This window comes from Lynx canadensis, chromosome A2 (genome assembly GCF_007474595.2).
Source record: "Lynx canadensis isolate LIC74 chromosome A2, mLynCan4.pri.v2, whole genome shotgun sequence".
Lineage (NCBI taxonomy): Eukaryota > Metazoa > Chordata > Mammalia > Carnivora > Felidae > Lynx > Lynx canadensis.
Genome location: NC_044304.2, coordinates 108338641 through 108362158, shown reverse-complemented (window position 1 = coordinate 108362158; position 23518 = coordinate 108338641).

Below are 23518 nucleotides of genomic sequence, written 5' to 3'. Positions count from 1 at the left end.
TTGAATGAACACAGTATGTCCAAGGAATGTCACTGTAGTGCCAAAGATTTACCATTCTTTGAAGATGCTGTCAGAGCTTTCGGATATGTTGAATATTAGGATAAGGATGTTTTTAAACTGTCAGTCTCCTGGCTCCTTTTGTAGGCTCCAGACTACAGCTGATCTAGGCTAGAGATTTATGTTTAAGCAAGTGAAGAGTTCTAATTAAAATCTTGTTCTGGACATGTTAATAACTGAAATAAGACAGTGTTTGTGATAAAATGATCAATTACATACAGATGAGCAGAAAGTCAAGGGGCCTGTTGAAGTTTTGTCCAAAAATGGGGAAGAGGTGTTCTATTGAATAACATTTGAAGGGGCTGTAGGAAACAAAAGTAAAGTTGCATTTTGCTGAGTTACTAATTCATGATTCTTGCTACTTTGGAGGGTTGGCAAGAGCTCAAAAGGTAATAGTTTTAAGACACTCCTAAGAAGACCAGATTGTGGGCAAATTTGGGCAAAATGCCCTCTAGCAAGCCTGGTGAGGTCTTACCCTCAGGAGCCTGTTCCCACATGATCAATGTGTATTGACCAATGGAAAACAAAATCCAAAAACTCAGGAGGCCCTCTTCAAATGTTCTTGATTATAAACAGTCCTTGGGACTTGGGGAGCTATAATATGAGAGATCAAATTACTCACCAGAGGCTCCAAGTCAGATGTATTTTGATTTAGAAACTATGTTTTGATACCTAAAGTTTATGATTTTTATTAAAAAGAAATTATACTTGCTTCATTCTAAAAGGTTTGTGGAGGGATTCCGGGGTGTCTCAGTCTGTTAAGTCTCAAACTCTTGATTTCAGCCCAGGTCATGATCTCACAGTTCTTGAGTTCGAGCCCTGCATCAGGTCTGTGCTGACCGTTTAGAGCCGTGCAGAGCCTGCTCTGTACCTCTGGCTCTGTTTCCTCCCCCACTTATGTGTGTGTTCTCTCTCTCTCCCTCCTCTCTCCAAATAAATAAACTCTAAAAAAAACTTGTGGAATAGAAGGAATGCATTGGCAGTAGTTGAGTCAGGACACAACTGGGTCAAAAGGTCTTGGATGGGCATGTGTCAGCTCTGGGGACGTTCTGTCGGTGATGTCTAAAGACAAGTCATAAACAGCCTGGGGCTTTCTGGGCACTTGCTCTATCTCCATGGCTGCTAGGAGCATGGCCCTGTCTGCTGTGTAGTTATACACAGCACAAATGCTGCCCGGCATTTTAGATTTCTGATCTTGATTCACTTTCCCTCTTGGCCAATCTCTGTGAGTGGGTTATTTTTTTATCCTTAATAGTCAGAGTTTTTGTGCCTCTAGAATATACTACAATTTTATGGCTCTTTCCGATGAGGAATTTTTCAGCAACCATATGGTGTGCTGGCTCTGACTCTGTCCAACCTCTAAGACCTTCAGAATCTGTGCAGCAGCTTGTTCATTCCGATCTTTCTTAAGCCTTGCTGTATGGATGCAGTCTTTGATAAGTCAAGTGTTGAGTTATCATCTCTTCCAGAAGGTTTAAATAAGAGAGTTTGAAAGTCATCCATTGGGTTGAGCTTATTTTTTGCACAGTTTGCTCCTCTCCTTTGCCATAGGCATATAAATCTAAGGCAGGCCTGTCATTTTCTTTTTGAATATTTTCGAAAATACTTATTTCTCAAGCCCTTTCATGAGAAGTGCCTAAGATAGTATTACTGTCCCTTCTCACTGTATGTATTAGAATATTTCTACCATGATCCGGTTTTATCCTTATTGAACCTCATTGAATGCACTTTTTCCTTTTTTTCTTTATTTTTAACATAATTTATTGTCAAATTGGCTTATCTACAACACCCAGTGTTCATCCCAGCATGTGCCCTCCTCAATGTCCATCACCTACTTTCCTCTCTCCCTCATGCCCCCATCACTTCTTGCTTACTCTTGCAATTATTTCAGAGTTTAAAACAGTAAAATATTATGTAGTGTCATCAGTTTCTTTTCTAAAGTAAAACTCTTATTTTTATCCACATAATAATCACTTTAATATTTACTGTATGATTAGCATAGCATATAGTATGAAGAAATTTAATGTGTAGAATGAAAGACTACTGTTAGTAATAATAATATTAAATATATTTAAAAAAGGTAAAATTTGTTGAGTGGGTCCTACTTGCAAGGCACCATGGAAGAATTTTACATGTCAGATATCAATTAATTCTCATGCATATATGAATGGATTATAGAAAAATGAGATATGGGAAAATTTGTTCTCTTCACACGGGGCAATAATAAATGTCATGTGGACAATACACAACAAATTCAAAGTTAGACAGCTTGATTTCTTGAAATTATCCTGACTTTCTGGACAAGATAGAGAAAGATGATTAAAATAAAATATTTCTGGGATACTTGGCTGGCTCAGTTGGTACAGCATGTGACTCTTGATCTTGGGGTTGTAAGTTCAAGCCTCATGTTGGGTTTAGAGATTACTTAAAAACAAAATCTTTAAAAAAAAGAATAAAATAAATATTTTTGATGAGAATAGAGTTTAGCTAATGAAAGGCCTAGTGAGTCTGTCAAATAAAACGGGACTTTATCTTAGGGTAATGTAGATCAGGAAGGGCAGTTAAGTAAGGGGTGACATAATTGGCTGCAGTTTGAGAAAGCTCTATCTGGTAATTGGTGAACTGGAGGCAGGAAAGGTGAGAAATAATTAAACCTCATTCCCAAGTTTCTGACTTGTGTTGCTTAAGTGAATGGGATATTTATATGACAGTGCAGGAGGAGTGAGGAAGATAATGTGCTCAGGTTTGAAAACGTGGAGTGGCGCTGAGAGGAATAGGGGATAGAGTAGAGTTTGACCCTCAGATAGAGATTTGTGCTAGTTCTGGATGGAGTAGAACTGAATGGGGTTCTCCTTTGAGCATTATAAAGCACTGAGATGAGAGAGGCAGGGACTCAGGAGAATTCCAACACAGGAATCCCAGAAGACAGGGAGTTGATAGAGTTGCCTGACAACCATTTTGAACAGTGATGGGAGGAATACCAAAACAAGCAGGTGTTGTGAAAGCCAAGAAAGGCATTTCAGGAGACAGGACGACTGTCGTACATTTTTGAAAAAAGCTTTGTAATCTGATGATTGAAAAGATTCTGTTGGTTTTATTACCAATGAGATTGTTGGCAGTGTTGTCATGAGTAACTTCAGTGGAATGATGGATTCCACAAAGCAAGCTGAGTTTGACTGGCTAAACAACTTGGAGGTGAAGAAGCAGAAATAGTAATGTAACAAGTCTTTAAGAAGGTTGTCTGTGAAGCGCAGGAGCAAGGATACATGCTGGCCTAAAGAGACATGTAAAAACAGTCCCAATAACTTAGACAAAAAGTTACTCATAGTTGATTTGGCACCAAGAGAAAAGGCATAGAAAGAGCATAGGTGTATATATTTTGCAAATGCATGTAGTGCGAAGAAGCTTAAGTCCTCTGTAATCATACAGCAGATTAGAGAGGGGGGAGGTACTTAAGGAGTTTAGGGAAGTCTCAATTAGCTGTTTGGGGAAAAAGGAAAGCAGTGGATTAGGGTGATGTGAAGGTAAGCTATGTTGAGGAACAGTTGGGGCTACAGATCGTGGCAGGGATCTACAAGTTGCTGCCGTTTTTCTCCAGAAGAATTTCGCATCCTGGAGAAGGCAAACAACTGCATTTCTTCATGCTTGAGGTTTTTCTATATGGGTGACTGCAGAACTCATATGAGTGGAGAGTGTATTACTAAGAAAGGAGTTGAAAAAACAGATCTTGTTATCTGGTTTGAGTAGCATAAAAGCAAGAACTATTTAATAAGCATGAGTTTATGTGCCACATGTAAAGGGATAAAGCAATCAGCAAAACAGCTATGGGTCTGTTCTCTGTCATGTTAGTAGTCATACAAATGTATAATTACCAGTGATATTAATTGCTCTGAAAGAAAATTAAAATATGTGGTGAGAGGCTAAAGGACACATGGTCAAATATTTTAGATCAGATATACTGGAAACAAATTCTGAGAATGGGAGCATCACAAAGAAGTCTTACTGCTGAATGTTCTCAGGAGATTTGAGGAGACCTAGGGAAGCAGTAAGAGGTTCTGAGAATAGCATGGGAAGCAAGAATCCTTCTCAGTAATACTGAGAAGGTGGGCCACCATGTGGTTGCACCTGACGTCTTCGCTGATCCTGTGGGAAGTCTTGCTGCTGTCATTGCCACTCAATCTGTCCCAAATTGAGGCCAGGGGACAACGATTGCATCTTCACATTACACACTCATTGGCTGAAGGTTGTCCCACCGAAAAAGTTTGTAATCATGAGCAAATCACTCGCTGCTACAGCTGAGGGAAATTCATAGTGAGGGTTCATAGCAGAGAGCCTTCCTAGCAGCCCATGTTTCCAACAGTTGGGGGTGTGTGTTAGCCTAAAGATGGTATTGAAGTGAAGTGCCATTTAATTCTTTATAGTCTACTGCTAAGTGATACAGATCCAGTAGCATCTTCTAGGAAGTGTTCTGTATCTGGGAACAGCTCCTCCAGGATCCCTGTTGACTTAGTTTCCTGGGAAACTTCTAAGGAAAGGGTTATCAGATCAATTGTAATCCCTGTTGCTGCATGTGATCTCTTAGCAGTAGCTGATATTCATCACCCTCCTCCATGACATCTCCCAGATTTTGTTTTCTTATTTTTACTGTTTGCTTGCTAGGTAGATTTCCTGGTGGAGTGACTGAGATTGTTATCCCCAGAGAATCCCTGGTTACCATGCTATTCTCAGACATTGGCTGCTGTACTTGTTCATTATTTTAAAAACCAGTTATGGAAGCAAGGGAATACCCCATTGCAGCTTCTGAGCACAAAATGTATTCATCCTCATTTTGCAGCTTTAAGGTCAGGGTGGGTCTCTTGGAAAGATGCCTGCTGAAATGGTGATTACTTATTTTTCCTGATGTTTTCTTGGCACACGGAACAACTTTGAAAACCAAACTGATGAATATAATTAGGTATATATTAAAGAGACCCATTCTGCCATTCAGCAGGTAAGTAATTTCTGGGTGGTTTTATACATGTCCTATGGTCATGAGCCCATTGCCACGGTTCAGTCGCTATAAAGTTGGTCCTTTTGAGTCATAGTCATGTGGAATTCTGTGTCAATAGATAATACATTTTACTATATGTTTTTAGATATACAGGAAAGCCAAGCGTAGGAAAGACATTTATAATCAGTATATGGATCTGACATGCTGATCTTTCCGTGTGGGAGGAGTCCAATGCATAATCAACTTTCTACCAAGTGGTTGAGTGGTCTTCAGGAGGCTGGAATCACATCAGAAGCTCATCATTTGTATCTGTTGTTGGCTAGTCAGACATTCAGCAGGAATAGTGTCCAGAACAGTGGTGGTGAGTGATTGCCCATGAATAACCTCCATCCCTGCCATCATGGAAGCTACATTTATTATCCCTTTGACCCAGCACTGGTTGACCAGTGACAGTGACTGACTGACTTTATATCTTAGTCATTCTCTCTACTTTGTTACTTAAGTTTCTCTCTGGGGTTTATGCTCACTAGTGGCATTAGCATGCAATACAAAATCTTCACGCTCTATGCCCTCTCCCAGAAGTCCATCCACATGTTTCTTCCCTCAGTTTTCATTGTATTATTAAGAAATATACCTCTTGACTGCCTCTTTTATCTACAATAATAATGTGTTTTATTAATCCTCTCCACAACTTCGTTGGTGGAGTTGTCCTCTTCTACAATGTCATTGTGTTGCTCATTGTGAAAACTGCACCTGTTTTGTTTCTAACAGTTAAGAGCTGCTACCTGGATTCCTATTCTATCATCCCATCATCCCCATCACTTTCATGAGTCCTAGCTTTCCCCCCACCTCCATCAGCCACCGTCTACAGAGGACATGTTGTACTGAACTTAATGATGATGGTGCTCCTCCCACTAGGCATTCCTTATTCATTTAGTAAATGAAATTTTCCCCAGGCCATCCCATGGAACATATTAAACTGGTAGGTTTTCCAGCCTTAGCTAGTACATGCATTCTAGAATGTTTACATCTCTGAGTCTTTGGAACCCTTCCTCCCTTACCTGTTGCAGCAATTCTGGCATGTGTACTTCATTAAGGCGGACTATCAATTTTCGTAAGTTTCCAAGAGTCATCTTAGCCATGTATTAGTAATGCCTCCTGGGGTCCTTGCCAGAATTTGAAATATAGTACAGATAAGTATTCCATATCAGTAAACTTTTCCTTATCAGATTTATGTCTGCTTCCCTCAGTGCATCTGAGAATACAGTTCTATGCATTTTTTCCTTGCTCCTGCTGGTATATATCAGCCAGCAGGAACTTCTTCAGTCAAGAGTCCCTCTCTTTCCTTGGCAGACTACTCTCATTCTTCTTCAGGCTATGATAGGATTTGACAGATTTTTAGTGGTAGGGTTTTAAAATGGTTGCCAGGATGGTAGAAGGGAGTAGATCGTTGAAGAGGTAAGCATTGCCTTGTAAGGCACCTGCCTTACTTGAGGCCTCTGCATAAACTTCTTGCAAGGAGAGCTATTAAGTTCTAATAAAGAGGGTATAGGGTCAATTTTACAGGCCCAACAGGTTCAGGGAGTTTGAGAATTCAAAGTTCTCAACCTAGAAATCCTTGTTCCATATCTTAGGGTCTTTCTCTTTTCCACTTTGGCCTGTGACCTTGGCACAGAAGACCTCAACTACCAATGCAGCCTTGTCAGAAGCTCTGTTATTCTTAAGATAAAGTCATGTATATGATCCTCTGTTCTGACTTCCCCCTACTGCATGAGATTAGGGTTTCTTTAAATGCAGCCAATGAAGACCTGTAGTTTTGTGTTTTGCATTAAATTGGGAATCAGTGACTGAGCCTGACATTGTCTTTCTTCAGTGAATCAATGGAACTAATCAAGAGCCACCTATTTCCATAGGCATTATAGCTACCAATTTGCTCATTCTGCCCATGTGCTGGAAATATTGTTGTCAATATTGTTCCCTCCTACTGGTATCCCATCTTGTGCATCAACAGTGAATGTTTAAATTAGAGCATGCCAGAGGCTCCCCACACCCCTCCTAACCTCATTGATGGTGTCTTTATTGTCACTCAGACACTGGGAAATCCAGCTCTAATGTTTCACTTTACACTTGCTTCCTAGTACCATCCTTGATACTATCATAGGCTGGATTCCCTGGAAGTAGACTCTGAGAAAAAAATGTATCCTAAAAGTTCATTGGAAAGATTTTAAGGAGATATTCCTGTAAATAAGTAGGGAAGACAGGAATGGAAAGAAAGAGATGTTCATCCATCATGACTGGTAATCAATAACTGTAATCAATAACTGGTAATCAACTGTAATCAACTGTAATCAATAACTGGTGAACATTTGTAATCCAGTTGAAGCAAAGGGACAGACATTTAGACATGGTATAGCCTTCATTGGATGGTCATTTCCAGTGTAATCTGCAATGGTGAGCAGTTGATAGCTGGTATCAATTGATAGTCAATAGCAGTTTATCTCACTGCTGAAAAACAGATCTGGATAAAGCATGCAGTATTTACTATGGGAGGATTCAAGGTAGGCTTTGTGCTTTGTGAAGAAATATATAGATTAAGATCATTAACAGGCAATGTAAAGGCAAATGGTGGGAGAAGAACATTGCAGACAAAAGGAAGACCATGTGTGAAAATTCCAGAGTTAGGAAAGAAGCTGTCCTTCCAAAGGTCTTGAAGACATCAATTGTGAAGAGGAGTAAGCAAGAGAGATTGGCTCAAGACATGTATAGAGAGATAAACAACAGTTAGATCATGTAGGATCCTTTAGAGCATGTTAAAGATTTTGAATTTTAATATGATGGGAGCCATTGAAGAATCAAAAGTCAGAAAGTTTAAGAAGTCGAAGTAACATTATCAGTTCTGACTGAAAAAAAGATTTCTTTGGATGGCAGTATGGAGAATTGTTTGGAAAGTCATCAGAATCCAACCAGAAAACCCACATAGTGATTGTGGACATGAAGAACAATGGGAAAATATACAAAAATTTCAAGAGAATCAATATCCATAGGACTAATCCAGTGGATTAGATGTGAATATTGAAGGACAGTGAAGTGTCGAGAAACAGAAACAAAACAGCATTCTGCCTTGAACACCAGATGTATAGGTAAATAGCATTGTGATCTAGAGACACTGGAGGTTGAAACTGAAAATCTGAATGGACCTCAGTTGAGTCAGCACTTATAAGATGGTTGATGGTGAATCAAGGCAGTTGGATATATGTATGAAACACCAGTGAGAATACTAGGCCAGGAAAATAAATTTAGGAGCTATAGACTATACTTAAACCCAAGGAAAAGAATGAGCTTAAATATGAATGCGGTGTAAAGTGGGTACATAAAAGCTAAGACATGAAAAATATTGTCAAGTTGGATAGAGATCCCAGTTTTTAGATATTCAAAGGTTCACTCCCTTTCTGTTTTTTAATTTCCCTCATTCTCTTTCCACCCCAACTCCCTGCACCTCTACTTGGTGAGCTCCAGACATTATCAGTATACAGAATGTGGCTGCAGACTATTGCAAGGATTTCACCGGAAACCCTTGTCATTCAACTTGAGTGGATTCTAGAAGGCCCTGTGCTTAAATCCAAATATTTGCTCTCAATCTGAAGTATTTCAGAAGGTCCCTTTTCTTTCCAAAGTTGTATATATTACAGTTTTATTTTTTCAGTCATGTTTATGTCAGAGAAAGATGTCATTACTACCATTTTTCTGGTCTTTAACATCACTGTCTTCTTTTTGAACAAGGATGTGCCTCAGGATATATGTGAGCTACTTGAATGTGGTGACTATGTCTTATTCATATTATGGTTCCGATGTTTTTCCTAGAATATGACAAATAAGCAGTGATCAACAAATGCGGATTGAACAAATAAATGAAAGAAACCTGAATAAATGACTAGGAAGGTACTAAGGGAGAGGGAGAAAATTATTAGAGCAGAAAGAAAAGAAAAGAAAAGAAAAGAAAAGAAAAGAAAAGAAAAGAAAAGAAAAGAAAAGAAAAGAAAAGAAAAGAGAAAGAAAAAGAAGTGGGGGAAACAGTGACTACTTACAATCCAAGTCATTAGAAAATCATTGTAGCAAGACACATCTTTCATGTAGCCTGGTCTAATTCCTGGGACAGGCAATAGATTCAGAGATGTTTTTATGTATTCTACATACCTTAAAGTATTAATTAAATGTTTTTAAATAGACATGTTTCATCACACTGTAAAAAGTGCACATGCTAAGTTTCTGGTGGGGATTTTTTTTTTCTTAACAGCTGCATGATATATTTAGAGGCACCATGAAGAATGCCTGAGGTTACAAAAAAAAGGGGGGGGGGCAGAGAAGAAATGAATCACTTGACATAATATGACTAAGAAAAGAAGCAAAAATTTTTCTATTAGTCAAATGTCAAAATATGTAGCAAAAATCAAAGAAGCTTAAAAACAAAGAAATCCAAAACAGCATTGCTGCAGGCAGAAAAGAAATATTAACCAAATGATAAAAGGCCATTCCTAAACATAGACTTCAGCTTTTTTCTATGTTTACCAGCAAGCTGGTGGCAACTCAGATTTCAACAATTTACTTAACCACAGAAGATAAAGTTGCTAGAAATTTTTATCATAAGCAGTGGTGGAGGAAAAGAATGGAAAGACAGAGGACCACTGTTAGAGGGCATCAGGAGGGGGCTGGCTGGCACTGAATGAGCAGCAAGGAGTCTATGTTTCAACAGTCTGTGTTTTCTGAAAAGCAAAGGCTAGGATTTTTCCTTTTGCATTTTTCCTAATTAAGTTTTCTTATGTAACAAAAATGGATTTATTAAAAAATGAATTTAAGTAATATTAGCTTGATGACAGCTAGCTTATGTTGTAAGATTTCATATACTACCATCTTAAATTATAAACAAAATATTAGGGTGTTTTCCTGTCCAATATTTTTGGGGCATTTTGAAGTGGAGTTTTTCATTATTCAAAAAGGAAATGATTATTCTGCTTCTGTTTATTGCCACGTGGTAATATAAATTTGTAGTTTATTTAAGAATAGGCTTAAATGTGGGCCTTTGTATTTGGAATGTATCTATAATTTGATTGAATCCTTCTTATTTGTGATGTATCAATAATTTGATTGAATGTGAGTTATGTACTATGAAGTTGCATGTTAGATTAATTTCCTTTTTCTTCCCTGAAGACACCACAAATAAACTGCACCCAAAATCATGTGCTGACAATTTTGTGAGGCTATTCAAATATATTTCCTTGAAACTTTTTTTTAATAATAAAAGAATTTTTTATATTTGGCTTTTTAGACCTTAAATGGCATCCAAAATACTTTTATTTGACTATGTACTATCTGTTGCTAATACATAAGTAATTCATTTTATGGAAAATATTTCTTCTAGCATTATTTTCTAGCATTTTTATAAATATAATTTAAACATTTATTTGGAAAAGAGTCAGAATTTTGGAATATATGATTCTCTAAAAATACATTCAATTATAGATGATTCAGCATACACTCCCCCCATATATATCTGGATTCAGATCCTTTAGTTGTTTAAATAATAAAAAATTGTAAGTCTCTTAAATTTTTAGGCACATAAAAATTCTTCTTTGAAATGAATAAGAAAGTACCTTTAATTCACATTTCTAATATAGTTATCTTAAAATATGTTGAAATTCTTTTTATCATTAACTATTTTAACTATAGGAAAATCCAAATGCATACAGATTTTGAGACAACAATATTATCTCAGGACCAATCTTCCTTCACATGTGCCTCTCCTCACAAGACTTCTCAAAGCTACTGAAAGGTACTCTTTTCTAAAATAAAAAAAGATGGGGCACCTGGGTGGCTCAGTCTGTTGGGTGTCTGACTTCAGCTCAGGTCATGATCTCGTGGTTCACGGGTTCGAGCCCTGCGTGACAGCTCAGAGCCTGGAGTCTGCTTTGTGGATTCTTTCTCCCTCTCTCTCTGCCCCTGCCCAGCTCTTACTCTGTCTCTCTCTCTCTCTCTCTTAAAAATAAATAAAACATTAAAAAAATTAAAATGAAAGAGGAGCAAACTAAAGGATAATTGTTTCAAATATCTCTGATCCCAGCCATTCAGCTGTGGGGCTCAGCGAGGGCAATATTCAACCTGAAATCTGGCCCTAGTGGAGATTCTTAAATGTTACTTAGTTACCTGTTAACCATTTTTAAAATCAGTGACCAAAGTTACCAGTAATGGAAGTCAAAGTGTATTCCACCTATGCATATAAATTGTATGCCTTTTGGTGGTTTAGGCTGCTTTTTGAAAAACGTTTATTTATTTATTTTGAGAGAGAGAACACACATGTGAGCGGGGGAGGAGCAGAGAGAAAATGCCAAGCAGGTTCTCCTCTGTCAGCGCGAAACCTGAAGCAGGGCTCAAACTCATGAACTGTGAAATCGTGACATGAGCCCAACCTGATTGAGCCACCCAGGTGCCTGTGGGCTAATTTTTCTCCTGTAACAAGGAGCTGTTTAGGTGTCCTATCATCAATTTGTGTTTAGTCCTTTGGTTTGGGATATAACACAAATTACTTCAGCGCAAGGCAAAATCCAGAACCCAGAACCCATGAATAACAGGCGTTGGGTGCTTTCACTGGCGTCAAGAAAATAACACAACCCTTTCGGTCATTGTATAGGGTTTAAAGCTTTCATTTTATAAAATCGGTAAATTATCAAAACTCAATTAGTATTCATTCAACAGTTCCATCTATTATGTACCTACTCATTGTAGCTACTCATTCAATGAACATATGTTGTGTGTCATACACTGGACTAGGCACTAAGGCTACAAAGGTCAAGTAAAATTCTATGATCTCTTACCTCCAGACAATGAAGTATTAGTCAGCAATAAGAAGAAATGATCTGTCACGCCACATAAGGACATGAAGACGTACTGCTGAGTGACAGGAGCCAATCTGACAAGGCTAGACACTGTATGATTCCAAGTATACGACAATTGGGAAAAGGCAGATGGAGGCAGCAAAAAACATTAGTGGTTACCAGAATTTGGGAGGAGTGAAGGATGGGTAGGTGGAGCATCAGAGCCTTTTGGAGCAGTGAAACCATTCTGCATGGCGCAGTAATGGGAGACACAGGTTATTATACATTTATCAAAACTTACAGATCGTAAGTTACAAAGAGCCAACCCTCAGGTAAACTCTGAACTTTAGTCAACAAGTACATGTCATTGCTGGCTCATTCATTGTAACAAACTTGTCACTGATGCATCACCTTAATACCTAATAGGCGTAACTAGAGGAGAGGGGTATGTGAGAACACTCTGTCCTTGCTGCTCAACTTCTCTGTAAACCTAAAAACTCCTCAAAATATAAAGTCTATTCATTAAAATCAAATTTGTGATATTTTCCCTCTTAGATTTCAAGATCTAGTTTGTGGCAGATGTATAAATAACTATCCTTCTTAGTTTCCTAGGTTTACATTAACAAATTACCACACGCTTAGTGGCTATCAACAACAAAAATTTATTCTCTCACAGTTGTGAAGGCCAGAAGTTCAAAATTAAGGTGTGGATGGTGTCATGCTCCCTCCGAAGGCTCTAGGGGAAAGTCTTCCAGCCTCTGGTGGCTCCACAAATTCTTTGGCTTGTGGTCAATCCAATCTCCCCACCTTCACATAGTCTCCTTTTTTTTCCCTGTGTGTCTTTCCTCTGAGTCTTAAGAGGACACTTACATTGGATTTAAAGCCCACCCATATAATCCAGGATGATCTCATTTCCAGAACCTTAATTTAATTTATATCTGCAATGAGCCTTTTCCAAACAAAGGCATAGTCAATGGTTTAGGGTCTTAGCGTGTGGATGTACCTTTCGGGAGGCCACCATGCAACTCATTGCACTACCCATAACATGATTTGCATTATCAAATATAGAATATAGTACAAATACAGTGCTCTGAGAGAGAGGTCTGAGAGCATCATAGGAAATGAGACGTGAAACGGATATTGAAGGTCGAACTGGATTGGCACATCGGGGCAGTGGTATAGTGATATGAGAGGTAGGAGACTGCTGTCCCCAGGGACATATTGCAGGACACAAGACATATTTAGAGAGTGGTAATAAGGTCTGTGTCTCTAGAAAGGAGGGTGGATGAGGGCTAAAGGAAACAATAGCATATGAGTCTGAGATGTCAGACTATGCCAGGTTATAAAGGAACTGACATTCCTAAGAGAAAAGTACTTATTCTACTTCCTATTCACAAAATTTCTAAAGATCAGATTTGTACTTTAGAAATAAGTAACTGCTTGGAACAGTGAGAACTTTAGGAAGCAGAGGTTAGTGGCAGGGAGATTAAGAGGCTATGCTCAAATGAGATACTACTCTGAGGTCTCGCAGTGGGGAGAGAGCCAAGAGATGAGAAATAGATATTTCGGAGGTAGATTAGACAGCATGTGGTGAATAACTGGATTTGATGAGCAGGGAAGGATGTGAGGATGAATCCTCAGTTTATGGCTTCAAGACTCTGTTTGATGCCATTTTCCAAAGTAAGGACTTTGGAGGAAGGGAGTGGTTTTATGTGGGGTGTAGAAAGTTATGAGCTAACTTTTGGATATATTTAATTTTCTTTTATCTTGTACCCAAGTTCTAAAATTGGTGTATCGAAATGTTTTGTTTTGGAGCAGTAAAGGGCTCTGAAAAAAGAAGCTTAAGCTTTTGGGGAAATCCTCAAAATTATCTTTAGAATTGCCCACATGGGCTCTTCCAGTCAGTTTCTGTCACACATGACAAGCTCAAACAGACCACATGGCCCTGAAAACAAAAATAATGAATCACCAAATATTGAGAGGCTTTACTAGTTCATGAAGGCAAGAGAATGTTTTCCCTTTCTGAGGGGCTACAAGAGGTCTGAAATGACCACGACAAATAGCAGCCCAGTCTTATTATAAAGAGATTGTAAAAAGAATTAGAGCATAAGCTCTCGCCAGGGAGGAGATCTTAAAATTTGATGAATGCTGCTTTATTACCTTTTATTTTTATCTTTTCAGAGCTGGTGCAATGAAAGAAGAAATCTCTGTTCCAACATAAAAAATAAACATAATATCACTATGACAGGGACTGATTCAGTATGGAAACATTGACTGTAGAGGCATTCTGGCTTACTTCAAAAGACTTTCAATAACTGCCAAAAGAGTTTATTTGGATAGTTTCAGTTTCATGTGTTTAATCAACTAAAAACTCAATCCAGAGTTGAGAGCGTGACACAGCATGTGTGCAGAAGAGGGTGTGCATGTGTTCATATTTGTGGGGCCGTGAGCGTGTTTGCATGTGTGGATGTTGGAGCATGAGCAAAGGTGTGTGTGTGTGCATGCATGTGTGTTATAACATCTTATGCTCTTTTATATCATTCATTTTTTTTTATATAAATAGGGCCTGTGCTCATCTTCACAGCTGTGATTGTATTGGACCTAAATTTCTCGGATTTCTCTAACACTTCATCATGCTCTAGATCTTGCAATAGTATGTCACAAAGGGATTCCGTAACTATAGATAAGACAGGAAAGTAGAAGAGCAAAACTGCTTTCCCTCTGGTTAAGAGAGGTCCTGCAGCTTGATGGGATAAGCCTTTCTTTTAAGGACTCCTGTGTTCTTTCTGTTGGGATCCACGGACTAGTATGTACTAGTACATGTATATTGTGCCATTCAGTTACATGGTAAAAGCAAAATAATGTGTCCTAAAGGAATTGATCCCTTAGATTTTTCTGTTATTATAATAGGTAAATTCATTTTAGCCATTCATACCTGAGCTTGTTAATAACAACGTGATGACCACCATCTCCTCTACCACTGACTTTTCGAGGTTAGCGGTGGGGAGGTCAGCACCTCGTCGGGTGTTTCTCCAGTTCTTCTTGTCCTATGTTGTTTGGAGAGTTTGATAAAATCATGGATTCACAGGCTCTGTCCCTGCTGAATAGCAGTGCTCATGAAAGAAGAACTGTGATTTTAGCTAGCTCATTGTGAGCTCATTAAGATTCAGTAAGTTGAAGAAACAACAACTAGTCCAATCCTTTGTTTTTCAGATTTTCAGAAGATTGAGACCAGGGAAAATTATTAACCCATTTAGACCATGTCTCTTTTTCCTAAACCATTGTGCTGGCCCACCAACCTCTAAGGTGCACGATACACATAGAAATTCTGACTTGGGTTTTTCAAGATAAATGAGTTGAAAATGATTCTAGTATGCCACAGTGAATTTGGTCCCAGGTCAAATACATGTGTCAGCATGCAGCTTAATGGTTGTATACAATAGACTGTTAATGAGGCTGGAGTTGTGATATTTATCTCTTTAGTATCATATATAAAATAAAAACAGTAATATTCTGCCCATCCAGCATCTCACTGTGATTCCATTCAGTTGTCTTGCAAGTATTCCCTGCTGGTCAAAAAAGGGATCAGATGATGGAGTGTGGGTGACTTGTGACTGCTACCCATGCTGGAGGGATATAACTCTGAGGGCATGTGTTGATGACAGTGCCTCAGCAGTGACTGTTCTGCAGATGAGGAACAATTTCTTTTTAAAACCAGTGTCATTTGTCATTAACTTTTTTTGGCAGAAGGATGAGACGTGGCTCCTGTACCTAATGAACTTACAATGTGGGTGGAAAAACAAAGATTGGCACAGAAACAAGAGATTACAGGTCAGGTTGTGAGTGTAGACCTGTCGTTTCAAACCAAGGACATAACGTGATATTTCCTCTCACTCTTCGTTCCACATACATATATAATAAGGTATTATGTCAATTGTTTGAGAAAGTATTGGGATAATTTTTTGACATTGACAGTCACTTACTTTACACTGGGCTCACCCATCTGAATTCTATATATTATTTCCTGAAGAAAACAATTCAGTAAATATAAATGTACTTAATTATCCTTCTTTTGCAGTTCCTCTACAATCATGAGCAAAAGATTATAGATACTGTGTTTTATTTTTATAGAAAACATAGGCAAGGCTTGCGCCTTCTTAGAAATTTTGTGACTTCCCTTAAACTACTACATTCTCCACATTCCAATTTTTTCAGTCGTTAATTGTGACCAAGAGTGAATGGCTTGACAGGATTTCGCTCGGGGCACTCTAAGCCACATGTTCATCTGCCCATTCATTAAACTTCTTAGTATTAAGAGTGAAGGAAGACACTGGGTTAGCACTTGCCACGGTCTTTGGTCAGCTCATATTGCCTCTTCACTTCTGAGTTTGTTAGAGTTGCCAACTGAGTTAACTGACTTGCTAAGAGAGATGGGGAGATTAGGATGAATGCATATTAAATTTCATCAAACTCTTCCTGGTGTCATAAAGTTAGCAAATGGCATTATTTATGGCATTAATCAGTGCATTTGTCCCTGCTCCCTCCTTTCATACTCATCTCCTGGAAAATGATTGAACAAATCTTACCGTGTATAAGGATTAAAGATGAATAGTTTATTTGCATCCACCTCACTGGTCCTCCCAATTATCCCATGATGTAGGGTGAAGTTCATTCAAGTTTTCCAGGCTCAGAGACAAATAATTCCCCCAAATGCATGTGACCATCAAGTGTCAAACCTGGGTATTTGAACACTTCGAGTATTATTCTGGAGCCATAGCTTTTGCCACTTGACTATTCTTTCTTCCAAGGAAGAGCTATGGGATTAGAGACAGTTGGGAACACCGACCCAAATGAGGCAATATGGCCTGTCTCAGAGACATGTAGCACATACTCACACTCAGCATTTGGTAGCCCCTCTTTTTTTCCTCCTCATTCTCTAGGTCTGGACTTTTCCTAAGTTGTTATTTGGAAGACCAACACAGGGAAATTATAAAGGAAGGTGTAAGTTTAAGTAATTTATGGAAAATGGCCACTACTCAGGGAAGGAAAGGTAAATGGCATCCATTGAATGCTGGCATCCATTGTTACAACATGTACCTACTGCTACAGGCATTGCCCCACTTTACAGATGAGGCATTAGAGTTCTTTAGTTTTACCCCCTTGCATTGTTTCTGATGCTTAAATACAGATATTGTCCCTCCTTTCCAGATGCCCTCTGCCTAGTGAGAATTCAGATATGAACATATGAATTACCATAGACGGGAAGGAAAGTGATGAAAGAAATATATATTGAAAAATCTATTTACTGAAACTTTTGGTTCATTCATTCAAAAGCTTCCAGTAAAAATAATAGAAATAGTTTCATGAGATTCTTCTGAGTTCTAGAATTTTCCTTTGGAGAATAGGCCAGTTATGTTTTTGTTTGGAATTTAATTTATGGTAAGGTATTCAAAAGTCATTATTAATTTGAAGCTTATTCAAACAGTCGAAGAATGCCATAAAAATGATACTTTCTGTGGTCCTGGATAACTTCCTCCATAAAACCTCCATGGATGGCGCTGAACGCCTGACCATTTGCAGGATTAAGCAGGTATATCTTGAACAATTGTCTGTAGTCAGAGGCAGTAAAATCAAAGCTATGACGTTTTTATCCCATCAGGCTGTTCCAGATACTAGTTCCACCTTTTGACAGGATGCCAAGCAGTTGACCATTAAAACAACGTATCTGGCACCACGATATCTGGTTTTTGAAAAACTCATTCCAATAAAACAAAATAACATTGCACTTCAGTTTTCAATTGCTTTTCTTTTTTGATTGTCTTTGAACAGACACGTATTTGATTCACAGGATGCACTTAAGTTTAATGTTCCCATAACCACAGACAAAATTTTGTGCTATTTTAAATAAGTTTTAATAGAAAGCATGGATGATAGTAAGAAACATAGTAAAACCTAGTGACTTCCTGATACATCTATAAACTGTGAGCTATTTTGGGAAAATGTAAAAACAATGCACAAAGAGACCCCACCCCCAAATCAAGTCCCAAATAATCTTGAATCAAATATAATTAGAAGGAGGAGTTGAAACAAACAAACAAACAACAAAAAAAGCAAATTCTGTGACCAAAGAAATATTGATACTCTTCTCAAATGTTAATGAAATGCAAATCTGTGAAGATGAACAATGTCACCTTGAAATGACACTATCAATTTTAGCAGACAGTGCAAGTAGTAATCTAATTGATGATAAGGAAGATTTCACAGTATTATGAAACTAAATGTATGCATTTTACAAGGAAGAAAATGAGTACAAGAGAAGCTAATTCTACTCATAAATAATATTACAAAGTTCCTTTTTAAATAAAGAAATGTTTTGTTATACCTGCTATGTCTTAGAAAGACATGTTATAATGCTTTTTTCCTCAGTTTCCACAGAGTAGAAACTCATGCTTTCCCTTGCTCCCAAAGCAAGAAAACAAGCCCATTCTTTCCATTGGCATTCCAATTCACTATTCCCCCCCCACAACATATCACCTCTTTTACTATATCCAGATTGAGGGTTTTGAAAATGTAAACCAGTCCTCCTGTCTTAGAAACATACATAAGAAGTCTTTCTTTAAAAAAAAAATAATAAAAAAAAATAAGTAAACTTTTTTCATATTGGGATCTAGGGCACTGTAAGAAAGGTATTCCAATTGATGGCAGAAAGCCATTATGAGGAAACAAACTGTATATAAGCATGGGGACACAGCCTTTGTAGCTCTGAAATAACTTACACAAAGAACTCATATATAAATTTGGCTCACCTCAGCAATGCTTTTTCTTTAAATTACACAGAAATCTGAAATGCATTGGGTGTATGTAAGGGCAAACTGTGGCCCTGAGTAAAAATGTGTATTTAAAAGGGGAAATGTGGAAGTAATTATTACCTTGATGTATTTACCAGAATGCACAGAATGTATTCAGCATGTCTCGCTTGGGCATTGAGGGTTTCGCAGAACACCTATGACTCTAAAACTCCAGCATTTGGCATCATGTGATCCGGGAGTTAGTGATAAACTACCTTTACCCAGGCACTGTTGTCTTGGAAAGCCTCAAGGAGCCAGGCTGCTGAGAAGAACTGAAATCATTATTTGAAATGAATAAGTCAGTCTTCTCTGGTTCAAAATGAACAGTGTTGCAGGCAGGCACTTTCGAGAAATAAACAGGAACTTTTGTTTCCTTCCACATGGAGACTAAAAAAGCCAGGCGAAGCAAAGTGTGCTAAGTAATGGCAAAAAATTCTAGTTGGATTTCATGATTACTGTTGGGTCTTTAAATTGTACCTCTAAACCAAACATTCATATTTCCTGCAAACCAGACTTAAAAGGAGGCTCTGGCCAGTATTAAGAAGTGTCCATATGCCCAAGAGTGGGGAGTATGTGTATGTACCCATGGGTTCCAATGCGCTGGCTACGGTAGATATGCTGTGCAGAGTAACCTGAAGTGGGGAAAGTGTACAGTGGGAATCCAAGCCAAAGACCTTGAGGAAATGTCCAAGGTAGAAAGCTGATGAAAACATAGGAAAGTCCCTAATTTAGACATGCAGAGACAGAGCTACAAGTGGGGCCCTGGGAAAGAAGCCACACTGAAGTAGACAGACCATAAACAACATGGAGTGTCCCCTCTGATTTCAGCACAAACCAGTGAGCATTTAGGGTTTATTTTAAGGGGACTACAAGTGCCTGATCCATGAATATATAGAGCCAGCCAAATAGAACAGGATCATGAGATCTAAATGTTTGCATTTGTCTTGGCTTCTGGAATGGAAGATAATAACAATTGCCTTTTTACAGCAAAGTTCCAGGACACATTGCTACTCCTCCTGTTCCTCTGTGATCACACCTCACAGACTCTGTAAGTGAATTTGAGATTAATGGATACAAATAAAATGCTGAGCTTCTGAAGTGAGGGAGTTTTCAGGTTATATAGAACCTTCAAATACCATACCTAGTAGAAGGGAGCAAGACTTAGTTCAGTCTAGGAAAGTACATAGCCGTTTTCTGCTGAGGACAAATGTTGGAAAGGCCATCCTAGGTAAAGAAGAAACACCATGTGTAAACAAACCAGTGTACCTAAGGAACTAGAGTGATTTATTATGGATGGACCACAGATTATTGGCAGGGAGTGGCAAAAGGCATGGTTAGAAATGTTCAGCTAAGGCCAGATTCTAAAGGAACTAGCTAACCCATGTTATGGAATTTTAGCTTTATCTTGTAGGCCATGATGAGTGATTAATACTACTAATGGGATGATGGGGACGGGGTCAGGGATCACATGTTTCAGTGTATACTCCAGAAATCTACCTCTGGCAACAAGATGAATAGTTTGGAATGAGCAAACCTAGTGGTAGGGGAAATCAGTTAGAAAGTGTTGCAATCGTTCAGTGAACAAAATAATGGATATTATGGAATAAGCAGCAACAGAACAACTGAGATAGTGGACTCAAGAATATTCAGGAGAAAATGTGGCAGTACTTATAGAAATGGACCATCAGGGCCAGTGGGGTTGTTTGGTAGTATGGAATACAGGAGAAAAAGCAGATGTGTCATGGAGGAGGGAACAAAAGAGACAAGTTTCATTTTGAAAATGACGTGTCTGTGTGGCACATCTGGGTGCATTTGCTTGGGATCAGATGGAATTACTGCTTTTAGAATTAAATTCTATTATTCAGTTCACTTTTTGTTGCAAGTGACACAAGCCCAACTCTAACTAGTTTAAACCAAATGAACGGATTTATTAGCTTTTTCAAGGGGACACAGCTGGATTCAGAGATCTAAACATTATTCTTAGGACTTTGTCTCTTATTTCTCCTTGCTTCTGTTTGGCTTCAATTTCAGTGGCTCCTTTCAGGAGGCAGTAAGATGAATACGGACAGCTCTACCCTTACGCACTCTCGATTCCTGAGGAAAAGAACATGCTCTTCCTATTGTCTATGTCAGAATTTCTGGATTCTGATTAGCCTGATTTGTCTTGCACCACTCCCATTCCAGGGCATGAAATACTTGGATTGTCCAAGCCAGGGTCACGTTCCCAACCTGGAGGCCAGGTTCCAGGTAAGGCACCCTGTCTGACCATCCCCAAAGAACCGCATGCGATTGAGAGAGGTGCATCTGAGTGGCAAATAATACACCTCTAGTGGAATGGCAATGAGACAACTAGACGTTTCTCCTGCAGTTGAATGTCAAGACTCTGGCAAGCAGTGAAGGTGACTTTAAAACATGTGAACAAGATGAATCTCTTCCGAGTTAGCCCTGCCTTCAAAGGCTCCAGAGCTTGGCCCGCACTATAAGGAGAACCAAAACAGATCTCTAACACTAAAATTCAAGGACTTTTTAAGTTTCTTTTTGACCTTCCTAGGAAGGTTTTTAAAAGTTTGGTAACCAATTGGACAAACAAACAGAATTCCTTGGGAAGAATGTTTGGAACCAAACCACACCCCACACCCACTAAAACCCCCTCCCTCTGTCACCACACACACACACACACACACACACACACACACTGCAAGGCTGAGAGAAACCAGTGTAAGTGTTTGGGGAGTGGGGGTGGACACAGGAGAGAAGAAGATCACAGTTCCTGGCCTGGAAGCCTGGGAAAGGAGCTGCTTTTGTTTAAGGCAGCTGCCTCCAATCACCCCAAAAGGTGTTTAGTCAGATTGGATTCTCGAAATAACTGAATTCCATCCCTCCCCCTGCTGGGGCTGTGTAGCTTTTGGAAGTGATTAGAACTGCCTGGAAACCCTGAGTTGGAAAGGTAAGCAGAATGGGGAGCTTGACTCAGTTAGTCCCGTTCTGGGCTTGGGCAGATCCAGTGACTGCCCTGGCATCCTGGGCGCCAGACCATCCTCTGCCTTGCTCTGTGCCAGCAGATCCAGGTGGCTGCTTGGGTTCACAGGGAGCTTTGCAGCCTGGGGAGAGCAATACCCCTTGAATCTCAGCTGCAGCGTGAGTGCAGGACTAGGCTTCAAACACTACAGTGCATGGCCATGACTATAGCCTGAAGGACAATTTTAAAATATTCAGACCTGTAGGATGTGGGCCTTGGACACTGCAAATTTTAGGGGCAAACGTGTCTCTAGCACTATCAATTCAAAGCCTTTTATAGTGTAAGAAACACATACTTAAAATAAATCTAATTTCGATCATGGTGCAAAGAGAAATGTCTCTATCCCAAAAGATGGTTTACTATTACTGAAGAAACATACTTTCAATTTCACTGGATTTGCCTTTTAATTAAGTAGGTTTGCCATTAAGAGTCATATAGGATAGGGGCACCTGGATGGCTCATTCAGTTAAGTGTCTGACTCTTGGCTTCAGCTCAGGTCATGAGACTGAGCCCTGCATCAGGCTCCACACTGGGCATGAGGCCTGCTTAAGATTCTCTCTCTCTCTCTCTCTCTCTCTCTCTCAGAAAGAAAGAAAGAAAGAAAGAAAGAAAGAAAGAAAGAAAAGAAAAGAAAAGAAAGAATCACATAGGATAATCCACCATGAGGAATACTTACAAATTGACTTATATTCTATTTGGTTTGACTTAAAAAGTATTTTATTAATTAATTATTTAATTTTACTCACTAGATTACTGGGTTATTAAAAAAGGATAAAAAACAAAAACCCAGTGAAGAATTATACAGGGCCAGGTCCCCAACAAAGGAGCTTCTGTCCACACGGAGTTTGGGGCCTGGCCAGTGGCACATGGCAGCGTTCTGGTTCGCCAACCTGGAAACTCCCAAATCCCATACTACTGGGATTTTTACGGAGGCCTTCTCAGGTAGGAATGATCAAGTTTTAACTCTGTTTTCAACTCCCGTCTCCTCTCTGGAGAATGGAAGGTGGAGGGCTGAGAATTCCAAGCTTCAAATTATGGCTTGTCTTTCTTGTGACCGGCTCCCATCCAGGAGGCATCCAGAAGCCCACGCGGGGTCACCTCAAGAGAACAACAGATACTCCTTGTGCTCTTATTGCTGAGGACCTTAATGAGTATGTTAAAGGCATATATTTGTGTTTTATTTTTATAATTTCTTTTGATATTTTTATGGGTTGAAATGGAGTTTTCAAGAATTTGTGTGAGATTTGGAATATTTCATTTACAGGGAAATTTGTCAGATTTCACCTATAGGTCAATCCTATGAACGATGATCGAGTAGGAACAAATTACATTCTTGCTGGGGTCACCTTCCAGTCACTTTTGAGAGTCACCTGTCAGAGTGCTTTTTGTAAGTGGTCACTTGCCTGCTCTGCCCATTAGCCAATTTGTGGCCCAGCGCAGAGCAGCCAGGAACTTTGCTACCTCACGAAGCTGATTTCCTGACGCATTCCCCTCTGTTGCAGGATTCTGGACCATCTTCAAAGGCCTTTGCCTGGTTTTTGTCAAAGCTTGAAAATGTGAAGGGACAATAAATATGCAATCTGCTTTAATTTATAATGTTATTTTAATTCTAAAAAGTGTCCCCAGATACAGTAAATACAGTTGGTGCTAGACTGATGGATAATAGAATAATTCTGCAAATAAAATACAGAAGAATAGGTTCCTTTAAGATAATGTATTTTGACTGGTGTTAGCTTCT